We start from the raw sequence: 13,024 nt of genomic DNA, 5'->3' as shown, positions 1-13,024 counted from the left end.
ACTTCATAATTGGAACATACTCTACACACGTCACCAGACACCAAACAGAAGTGTGAGTGCCCTTGAACAGACGCCAAACCACTGGACTGCCTCCACAGAGAACCCTTGAGGAGTTGCTTCACCCTCTGGAAACTCGAACTACCACTGAGAACACCGCAGAAAAACCGGAAGCTTTCCCATTAATTCAAATATTATTTTTTGCCTCCTTCGTATACATGCAGACATTAATTAAACTTACACCAACATCCTATATCTAATTTATTAATTTTAACTTATTAAATATAATGAATTTATCCATATCCGTAATAATTCAAAACTTTTATATTAAAATTGAAATATTAATATATGTTTCATTTATTTACTTTTGCTATAACAACAATTTATTTAAAATTTTCAATTTCTGTTTTAGATAATTAACGCGTTAGTGGTCCAGTGGCGGTACTCAACCTGGGAAGTCATGGGTTCGAGCCCCGCTGGCGGATGTTGCTCTTGAGGGCCTTCGGGCTCGATACGGACACTTCCAACTGCGCTGGCCACTGGTGGGATTTACATGGGGTGATCACCAGCCCTCGTGGATGCCTTCGGCGGGCTCCGGCGGACCCTTAGTGGTTCAGATTCATCCGGACGGTCTTTAGGTGCTAGTCGGATCCCCACGGAGCATTCGGATACCACGATTATCAAAAAAAAAAATTAACTAAATTTGTAAATAATATTTTTAAATAATATAAATTAGATAATAATATGTTAGATTTTTATTAAACAAAAACAAGAATCTACTGATATTTTATAGACATGTCAAATCAAAATTAAAATTATTTTTATTATTATGTAACATAAAACATATTAATAATTTGTATAGTTGAAAAAATCAAGTTTAAGTAATGATTATACATAAAACAACACGAACTATATATTTTAAAACTCTTTATCTTCTTAGAAATGAAAATTATAAAGCAAAGGAAAATAGTATTTGTTGAACTTTATTTATAAAATTGGATCAGTATATATTTGAAGTGACAAAATATATAAAAATTATGTTACTTTATTATATGATAAGTTAAATTATGCTGAATGCTTTTACGATTACACTTGAATTTTTTCATCAAACTTCTAAAATATTTAGATAATAATAGATGATCAAATTAAAACATACTATGTTATTTCAATTATAAAAGCATTAAATATTTTTTTATCAATGTTTGATAAATTAAGATGATAGGTTGACGTATTTCAATTATAAAAAATATCAAAATAATGGAAGACGAATCAAATAAATGAGTTGAGTATTTTGAATCTTATATAACTATATTATATAATTTAATTATTAAAAACATAAATAAATTCCACATATAAATATATATAATTCTATAAAATATATAATAGTTCAAGTCAATGTACTACTACTACATAATAGATTTATATCACATAGTTCTTACAAAACCGTTTTACTAGCAGTAAATGATATAAATAAATAAAAATTATAATTTCATTATAGTTCAGGTTAAAATGTAATAAAATTGTGAATGAATGAATTTAGTCCAAAAAAAAACTGTGAATGAATATTTAAATTTTGTATAGAATTTCTTTTCTATAACTGTAAACGCTGAATATATTCAATGTTTTAACATAACGTTTTCAAATTCTATACACAAATAAAATAAAAACTAAAACATTTAAAATGTAATAAAACTGAACATAGTATTTTTACATAAATTTATCATATAAATTTAAAATAACTGAATCTATACTATATAAAAGTTGAGGCTATAAGCCATCGAGAGCGTCCACGTAGGATTTAAACGACCAATCGTAGTATGACAAATTATTATTTAAGTTTACTATTTTTAAAAATGTTAATATTACCAAAAAAATGTTTATTTCAAACTAAAATATATATCAATATCGAATAAGGTAAATTTACAAAAATATAAATACTATATTAAGTTAACATAATGTTTAATATTTTTCAAAAATTAAAAAATAAACAACAAAAAGAATAATTAATTTAAAAATACAAGACTTTCAAACAAGTATAACTATATAAATCTAAATTTAAACTCATGATTTTCAAAGTTTAGGTTATATACTATTAAAAATATTCAAACTAACATATACTATATATAAGTTGATATTATAAATCATTGAGAATGTTCACATATTATTTTAAAACACCAAAAATATACCAAATCGTTTTCAATTTGGTATTTCTAAAAATGTTAATATTACGAAATTTTTTATTTCAAAATAAAAGATGAATAATTATCAAATAAGTTAAACTTACAAAGTTAAAAACATCATGTACAAATCTATACTATATAAAATAAAGTTTCAAAAATTAACATAAAAATAACAAACAAATATAATAGTTAATTTAAAAATGCAATACTTTCAAACAATTATAACTATATAAATCTAAAACACATGATTTACAAAATTTAGGTTATATACTGCTGAAAATATTCAACAAAAATATGTACTATATGTAATTTTATGCAATAAATCATTGAGAATATCCACATATTATTTTAAAGCACCAAAATATGTCAAATTAGCATTTTAATTATTATTTTAAAAATTTCAAGATTTTCAAAAAATGTTTATTTCAAAATAAAAAGGAAACTACTATTCAATTTAGTGAAAATGCAAATTTATTAAAAGAATCAATTTGATATACAAAGTAAACCTTTGAAAAACCACGATAAAATCAACTAACAAAAAAAATCTTAAAAAATACAAGATTTTAAAATAATAAAAACAATATGAATCTAAATCACTTTTCATTACATATGAATCTAACAAAATATGATTTCAAAATGGAAGCTATTTCTTTCAAAAAAATATCAATGATAAATTTTGTAAGCAAAATTGCCAAATAACTAAAAAAGTCAGTTTATTATAAGAAATAAATGTTTTGAAGATCAACATAAAATTAAGTAACAAAAATAGTCTTAAAAATATAATGATTTCAAATAATAAAGACAATGTAAATCTAAATCACTTTTTCATTACATATGAATCTAAATAACATGTGATTTCAAAATTGAGGATAAATATTATTTAAGTGTTCACATAGAATTTAAAAATATAATTATAATAATATAAAAGTCAGCATCTTAATTTGATAAATTAAATAAAAATATTATTAAAAATAATTAACTTGATATATAAAATAATTATATATTTGAAATTAAACAAAAAATTAACAAAAATAAAAATATTCAAAAAGAAACAAAGTTTTAAAAAAAATATTTATAAATAATCACGTATGTAAAAATAAATAAAAATCAGCACAAAACTATAAAAAGATAAATTAAAATTTGTAAAACTTATCTTTAAAGTTAGATTGATATTTGTAGCTAATTATTGAAAACTTAATATAATAAGAGATTGTTCACGTACCTTATAGGAATTGGTATTGATCGCATATTATTACTAAAAATATAATTATGTATGTAACCTTTAATATGATATGGACTATATGCTTTAAAAAACAGAAATAACTGAAAATATTCACAAATAACATATACTATATATAATTTGATGCCGTAAATTATTGAGAATATCCATATATTATCTTGAAGCACCAAGAAAAATATGTTAATCAACATTTTATATATTACTTATAGAACTTTCAAAAATTGTTTCTTTCATAATCAATGTAAAATTTAGAAAAAGCCAAAATCATTAAAGGAATCATATTGATATATAAACTAAATATTTGGAAGAATAACATAAATTTTAGGTACAAAATATAATATTAAAAAATAAAATAATTTGAAATAATAAAGAAAATATGAATCTAAAGCACATATGATTTTAAAATTGAGGCTATATGTTATTTAAAGTAGTCACATATAAGCTAAAAATATTATTAATAACATGTATTCTCAAAATGTTAATTTGATATTTTTAAATATAAAATTTCAGATATTTAATTTCTCTCAAAATAAAATTAAATAAGTTTAAATTTTTTTGCCAGAAATAATTAACATTATTTTTAAACTAAATATTTGAAAATTAAAAATAAAATTTTATCGAACAAAAATAACATTTTAAAAAAGAAATCAACATTAAAAAATGTTCTAATAATCATGTATGTGAAAGTAAAATAAATATAAATACAAAATTACAAAAATGATAAATTAACTAATGTATTAATTATCTTAAAAATTAGATTGGTATTTATAATAAATTCTTGAAACTTAACATAAAAAGAGTTTAACAAGAAAAAACAAATTATGTCCACAGCCAATATTACGATAAGGGCTATATACTATTAAAAATATTCATATATAAATAAAAATACGAAAAATATTCCAAATCAGTATCATTGTTTAATATTTTTATAAATCTTAATATTTCTAAAGTAAATCTATAAATTAATTTCAAAATATGAACTAAAATGAACTAACTTAATATATATGCTAACTATCTTAAAACATAACACTAAAATTTATTTAAAAAATTAATAAAGTATGTCAAAACATAAAATAACATATACATAAAAATAAAATATATAATTAATATTAAAATAATTAACCTAATCAAATAAGTAAAAAATAAAATTTTAGTATTTTTATATTGGTGTCGGCTACAAAATCATCTAATTTTATAATAGATTATAAAAGGTTCTTAAAAACATTGGTCAATTTTCGTTTCTTTCTTACCGGACCAATTCAGTTTTGGCTTATAATAAGCTTACAAATTTCTATTAAAAATAAAATATGGTAAGAATAATCCACAATTAATACACATATTGTTGATTAAACAGTTTGTTTATATGCTTTTGAATTGCCTTTTATCAATTAATTAAATAAACATAGTTATTTACTCATCAACAATTAGATTTTAATAAATTTTGAGACAGTTGTTTTCAAAAAGTCATAATCCAAATATTCATTTACCTAACCAAACATGTTTTTATGAAACATACCTAAATTTTTTTACTATCTAAAATATTTTTTTAAAAATTAGGTCACTAATAATAATAAATCGAAGTACATGGTAACCCTTTTCCGAGAAAAGTAACTTCTCAATCGGGGAAAACATTTTGTGAACCACTAAAACATCATAATCCCACCACTAATTTATATTGTAACTATATCAAGTAGGAGATATATTTAATTTTTAGATTTTTATTTTTTTATTTTAATAAATAAAATATTACTTAATATTAGCATAAATTATATATATATATATATATATATATATATATATTTTTTCTCCTTTTCTTATATCTAAGAAACAGATAGTTACTATTATTTAAATTTCATCAAAATATATATTATGATTTAGACCTAAATATACATATAATACTATTAGATATGCATTAAAAAGAATTAAATAAGAGTATTTTAAATACAAATATGCATAAAATAAGTATATAATAATACATTCATTATAAAAAAATTGGTAAATACAAAAAAGTTAGATATATTGCATAAGGATTAATCTTTTATGTCATTCAAATAGAAATACATATAAAATTATAATAAAATATTTATAACAGTGTTGTATTAGTTAATAAGCATGGAACAATCTATATGACGCTTTTAATTTTTTCATTAAGAAACAATATACACATGTTTATAAATACATTTATACATTTACGTATACAAACAAACTGATATCTAAATATTAGTTATTTAAATGGTAAAATTGTATAAAAACTTAACTATGAAAAATAATAAAACACACTTTAAATCAATTTTATAGAAAAATGTATATAAAACAATTTCTATTATATTATCTTAATATCATTAAAAAATAAAACTAATTATTAATAAAGTATTCATAGTAGTGTATAGCATAGTATAGTAGTGTATATGTACTGAGAAATCTATGTGATATTAAAATTATGTACTTATAAGAAACTATAAATACTTTAGTAACAGTAATTTTACTTTTATAATACAAACAAATAAATAGCTAAGTTCAAAAATAACAAATTTATAAAAACAATGTAAATAGGAAAAGATCAAATAATATTTTAATAATATTAATAAAAATAATTTTTACGAAATTCATCTTTTTTTAAAAAAATATTGCAAAATTAAATTAAAAAAGACGGCTTATCTCCATAATGTAATATTACTACTTTGTAAAAAAAACATTATATATAATTTCGAAAATAATAAATAATATGTAAACATACAACATAAAAAATAGAAATACTACATTAAACATAAGTAAGATTACCATTTTACATTTAAAAATAACAAAAATATGTAAACATACAACATAAAAAAATGGAAAAACTACATTAAACATATGTAAGATTACTTTTTTTCACTAAAAAAATGGCTTATCTCCATAGTGTAACATTACCATTTTATAAAAGAAAAACATAAATATAACTATTTGACTATTTGTCCAAGTTCTTCTATTAAACATTGCCGTTTTACATTAAAAATGGAAAACAATATTAAGATTTAAATATCTATCTTAAAATATAAAATATAGATATTAACTAAATATAAAGTATAAGAAACAGAAATACTCAATATATAGAAAAATAAATAATAAGTAAATATTATAAATATATAAATATATGAATTATATATACAATAATAAATAAATGCACAATTTTAAAAATATAGAAAGAGTACATTAAATATTAAACATCTATCTTAAAATGTAAAATATAGATATTAAGTAAATAGAAATTATAAGAAAAAAATACACAATTTAAAAACAATGGAAAAAGTATATTAATATTTAAACATCTATCTTAAAATATAAATCTATCTTAAAATATAAAATTATTAGTAAATAGAAAGTATAAGAAATAGAAATACACAATATAAAGAAAAATAAATAATAAGTAAATACACAATTTAAAAAATGGAAAATTACATTAAGATTTAAAAATATATCTTAAAATTTAAAATATAGATATTACGTAAATAGAAAGTATAACAAATGAAAATATACAATTTAAAGAAAATGAAAAATGTACATTAATATTTAAACATCTATCTTAAAATGTAAAATAAAGATATTAAGTAAATAAAAAGTACAAGAAATGGAAATACATATACAAGAAAATAAATAATAAGTAAATAATGTAAATATATAATATATGAATTATATATATAAAAATAAGTAAATGCACAATTTTTTTTTTAAATGGAAAAAGTTCATTAAGCATTAAACATCTATCTTAAAATGTAAAATATATAATATAAGTAAATACACAATTTAAAAAAAATGGAAAAGGTACATTAAGATTTAAATATCTATTTTAAAATATAAAATATATATATATATATTACGTAAATAAAAAATATAAGAAATGGAAATAAACATTTAAAAAAATGGAAAAAGTACATTAAGATTTAAACATCTATCTTAAAATGGTAGTAAATTATATAAAAATAGAAATACCACATTAAACAAAAAAAAAGTATAGTTTTACATCAAGAAAGTCCCTATAAAATTTATTATTCCATCAACATCAACCTCACACTATTAAGGAAAACTTCAAAGCACTCGAGCAAAAAAATAGTTTCACCATCAACTCTTGTCGTCCCAAAAACCTTTAATGACCTTGAAGAAGATTTTTTATAACAACGGACTTTTTGTTAGGTGGATTCATTGTTGGGAAACCCACAACTTTCAAAAGCCAAACTTATTCATGGGAATTGAATTGCTTTTCATAGACTCAAAGGTATTCTTACAAATTTAAATTAATCTAATCCATAATTTGATTGTTAATATTCATATTACTCTTTCATAATCAAACCATTACAGTTAATAACCATTCAAACGTTTATCCCGAAACACTTCTTTCCTCGCCGAATCAGGTATTGGTTCATGTTGGTTTAGTATTGTTTTTGGTTTATTAACCGGTTTAGGATGGTCCTATTGTAAATATAATTTAAGTTGGTTTAGCATATATTATGCTTAAAATAACTTAAATTAAATAATAATAATATTATGTTTAAAATATAATTATAGAGAATTTTCAAATATAGTTTACGGAACATTATAGGTGATGAATTTAATTTATTAAATTCGTTTATTACTTAAAACTAAGCTTTTTAAAAAAACATACTGAGTTATAAATATCAATGCTGGATTGGTGAGTATAACATGAAAACAAAAATATAAATATTTCATTTTCAAGATAAGAAATTCAGCTTTTATTCAGTTACTCAATATATAATATCTTAAATTATTTTTTAAAAAATATACATAATTTATATATATATAGATTAATCTTCCAAACTTAAACTATTATATTATATATGAATAATGTTTTTAAATAAAAATAATTTCTGATTTAAAAAAAATAAAAACAACAAATGGTTGTTTTCAAATAATGGATGTAATTTACATTATACTATCATTTAACAAGTATTGAATACGTTTTGATATATCATTATTTTCTATTTCCAGAAAAAAATAAATTGTTAAACATCAATATCATCTAGGTTAAGTATACTAACGTCACAAATTCAAACATCACAAAAAATATTTACATAAACATTATAATACAATAATTTAATCAAAAAATACAATTAAAAAAAAATATTCAAAAGAATAGTTATATACTTAATATTTGAAAATCAAAGATATTTTTGCTAAAATATACTTACCTGGCCAAGGAGATCGACCATCTTTTTACGGATCGATCGATTGTTGAGCATGTGGTCGATCCGAAAATACTTGGCAGTTTAACTAAATATCTAAAATATTTATTCCAACACTCAACCGATAGTTTTGCTAAATATGATCACTAGATAGCCAAAATAATTACAAAAAAATATTTAAATAGTAAAAAATAAGTTAATTTACTGTGTTAAAATTTAAAAATAAATTTTAATTATGACATACATCTTAACATTTATATAAATATATATCATAACTTAAATATAAATAATTTAACAACTTAAATTAGAAAAAATAAAAATTTTGGGCGTAGCCCGAGTTAATCCATTTGTTTCCTTTTTTTTTTCCTTTCTCTTACGCTTACTTACGTTTTCTATGTTTATGTTTTCCAGGGACCAACTGAAAATGGGCAAATTGATTTCAAGGAGATGTAATCTGTGACACAACTTCAGGGTCTGCATAGCGCAAGAACGACGTCCGAGCAAGCGCGGCTTCATCTGGTCATCACTTTGTCTTCTAATTCTATGAGAATTACTTTATTTTGCTTCAATCTGCCAGTCAACGTCATTACATGTAGCGTAACATGTAAAAGTTCCGTTATCTAGAAAAGTTACTTTGTTTATTTAAATTGATTTATGTGGGAACCGAAATTCACACCGTCGATTTTCGTAATTGGAAGAAAGTTAGGAAACTCTAACTTTCCCTCAGGTCCCGGATTCTCTGCGAGAGCCAACGACAAGTGACCAAATAAATGCGGAAAATATGAAAAAGATAACAAAACGAATTTATAGAAAGGTAGATCTTATTTCGAATCTGCGTAAGAGCGTTGCGATCATTACAAGAGATTATAAAAGCTTCGGCCGCAAGAGCTGTCAGCGAATTACCTAGTTCTAGCAACCTAAAACCTTAAACCTAGTTGAGTCGCAGCTCGATAACAAAAGACAAAAAATATATGAAAAATATTTTGATTGATTTCGGACTGAACCTTATGAAAGGCTGCCTACGTACCCCTTTCGAGGATCAAGTCGAACGTAGTTCAAGATTGAACCAAGAGATCGGACTGCTTGTGGCGTTCGTCTGGTAATCGGGTGCCAGTCATAGAAACATAGCATGTTGAGAATAATGCCTCAAAGTTTCTAAGTGCCGAGAGTTTGCCTTCTATTTGCCTATCCCCTTCTGCCTCTCGCCTAGGACTCCTTATATACTTGCTCTTAGGTCGGTTTGTGCATTTCCCTTTCTGCCCTTAAGCCGTCATAACTCAAAAATGGAGATATTCTATTTTTTCCGATCTTCGTGATTATCTTCGGAAACTTTTCATTTATCCGCGGAAACTCGACATTTATCTTGCCTTACGAACCAAGCATAAACCGTCATAAGACTTATGGGTTTTCGGTTAAGAAATCGTAAGTGGGCTTCGAGCTGAGTTTTAGGTCTCTTTGGGCCGTCTTGGACTCAAAACGTTTATTACGGTTTCTTTGACAAAAATGAATTTCCCGCGGTTTTTATCGTAAAGTTTGACTGATGACTTCGAGTGACGATAAACAAAGAACAGTTTAGCCATGGCTCACGGGAGATAGCATTGAAGAGTAGACGAGAATGCATGGATTCGTGTCGTATCAACGTTTTGGGAGTAGCGACCGAGCTTTGCTTCGACTCAGTCTCTACGTAGCGACCGAGCCGTGTGCGTGGTCCGATGGCCATACTTGAGCTTGTCCGTGGCCGATTTGGATACGTGTCTGTTGCCTTCGAACAATCGGTATTTAGTGGTTCGATTGAGATTAGAACAAGATTTTACCGCAAGGCTCTTCGTAAAGATTTCTTTACGAAGATTACTTTTCGTAAGAACGTTCATGCTGATTTTTACGGACTTTCAGACATTGATTCCGTCATGACCGATTTTGACCCCAACAATTTGTGTGAATGTGTAGTTTAATTATTTTTTATCCTTAGCTCACACCTTGGTATGTTGACGAGTTTGTCTTCTGTGAATTTTTTATTTTTTTGTCTTTCAATGGTGCTTGTACGTTACTGTCTACATCGTTTCCCTGCAGCTAATGATGTCTGACGGTTCACTTGCTGAACTGAAGAAAAAAAAGTCAGTGAATGTTTTAATTGTGCCTATTCGACTATGGTGTTTTCATGATTATCTGCCTCACACTGTTTTTCTTCATTCAATGAGCTTGATTCAACCTACCAATAAAAACGAAAACAATTTTGTGGCAGAGTTTGAAATTATTTATATGGACGAAAAATCAAAAAGAAGATGAAAAAGTTGAAATTATAAAGGAACCTTAAATTTTTGTTGTTAATATGACCTATCAATAAAAAGTTTTTTTGAATAATTCTTGATATATTAAAATGAGTCTCTAATGTTCTGATTTATTCGTTTACAAACCATAACAACACAAGTTTTACTCCTCACTCAAGTAACAAACCTGGGAATTATGGAACTGAACACAATAGCATATTAAGCAATACATTGCTAAAACTACGAAAAAATGTTTATATCAGCTTTTACCATTTAAACTCAAATTATAACTTTCATTGCTTTTTCAATAAAATAGTTTGAAGTACATAATATTTCCAATTGAAATGAAAAACAATAATTTTCTTTGGTAACAACCTAGAGATTATTTTGTCTAACCTCATTTCAAGTTTAAATGTTCATTCTTAAAAAAAAAGGGAATTTTGGGAAAAAAAGAACAAGTAAACTAAACTATTGTCCCCTTAGTACAAAATCAAATTTTGTCATTTTGGACTTTTACTACTCTTCTTATAAATAAAAATTCATATCAATATATTTGCAATGTAAAAAAAATTAAAAAAAAATATAAAACATGAAGTAGTCAAGAATGTGCATATATAAAAAATATTTTTGGATTCAAAAAATATTTGCAATAGTAAATTCAAAAATGGGCTAAAGGTGTTAGTATATCAAATCTACCGTCTACGACAACTTAGAATATGCAGTCTACCTAAGACACAATGATGTACACAAGGTAAAATGCACCATGTTCAAAGAGATCTTTGAAGAGTTGTAGGTTGTACCAAAGGATATCCTAGCATTATTCTTCCTGGTGACCATGGTAGAGTCATCCGAATTCTCATCACCTGAATTGACCAATAACGAGATGTAGAGAACAATTAGTCAGAGATAACGTTTCATTTGTTCATCAGATCATCCGTGCGATTTCTCTGTACAAAGGCAAACAACCAAATAACGAAAATTCACCTTTAAACTCACAAAAGATGAAACTAGATATTCAAGAGATGCCAGAGAGAGGATTTATCAGAGTTTTCCGGGTGGGTCATTAAGAGAGAGGTGGAGGTGACGAACGAAGATACGCCGGCGAGAATACTTGAAAACTCTGCGACGGGTAAACCGTGTTTTTGAAGTCGGGTAAATAATGAGTAAATGGGACTATGAAAATTAGTTTTTTTTTTAAAAAAAAATTGTATAATTAGAGGGTTAAAATTGGGTTTACCTTAACATTAGTTCTAAGTGGACAAAAATCCCTAATACTATTCTAAGGGGACAATTAATAAGTTTTTTTGTTCTTTATTAGCAAATTTCTAAAAAAAAAACTCTACAACTAGACGTGGTAAGACAAACAGTCATACAACAAATATTCATCTTTGCAATATAAAAGTTGTTGCTATACTTTTTTTTCAAAATAATAATTTTATAAATTATTAAAATATCAAAGTCTTAATTTTATAATTTTATAGATTTTAACTGTTTTCGTGTAGCTATATTTAATTTATCCTTACTTTAATATGTCACATAATATTAGACACATAAAATACACATAATGCCTTTGTGTCAGGCTTCTCCCTCCCTCTCATATATATAAAACCTCATATATCTTTTACACTGCCGATACAGAGAATAAAGACGAGGAATAAGCAATTAAGCGTACATGTATTGCCATCCATCCAGACAAAGCACCAAGACCCGACGGTTTCTCTGCAAACTTTTTTCAATCCAAATGGGATGTAGTGGGGCCTGCAATCATCAAAGAGATTCAAACTTTCTTCACGGAAGGATTTCTTCCCACTCCATCAATTCTACACATATCAGACTTATACCAAAGATCCAAAGTCATAAAGCAGTCTCTGATTACAGACCTATTACCCTATGTAACGTGTACTATAAAGTCATTTCCAAACTACTCTCCATAAGACTGAAACCAGTGCTACAAGAAGTTATATCAGAAAATCAGTCTACGTTTGTACCTGGCCGGGCTATCTCTGCCATTGTCCTCATCACGCATGAAGTGCTCAACTTTCTTAAGACGCCAGGGGCTGTCAAACATTGCTCAATGGCCGTTAAAACAGACGTCGGTAAAGCATACGATCGTCTGGAATGGACCTTTATACGAACGGTTTTGGAAAGAATGGGCTTTTACCT

Source organism: Brassica napus, chromosome C5 (assembly GCF_020379485.1).
Source record: "Brassica napus cultivar Da-Ae chromosome C5, Da-Ae, whole genome shotgun sequence".
NCBI classification, from domain to species: domain Eukaryota; kingdom Viridiplantae; phylum Streptophyta; class Magnoliopsida; order Brassicales; family Brassicaceae; genus Brassica; species Brassica napus.
The sequence above is the reverse complement of the archived record's forward strand: the minus strand, read 5'-3'. Positions refer to the sequence as shown.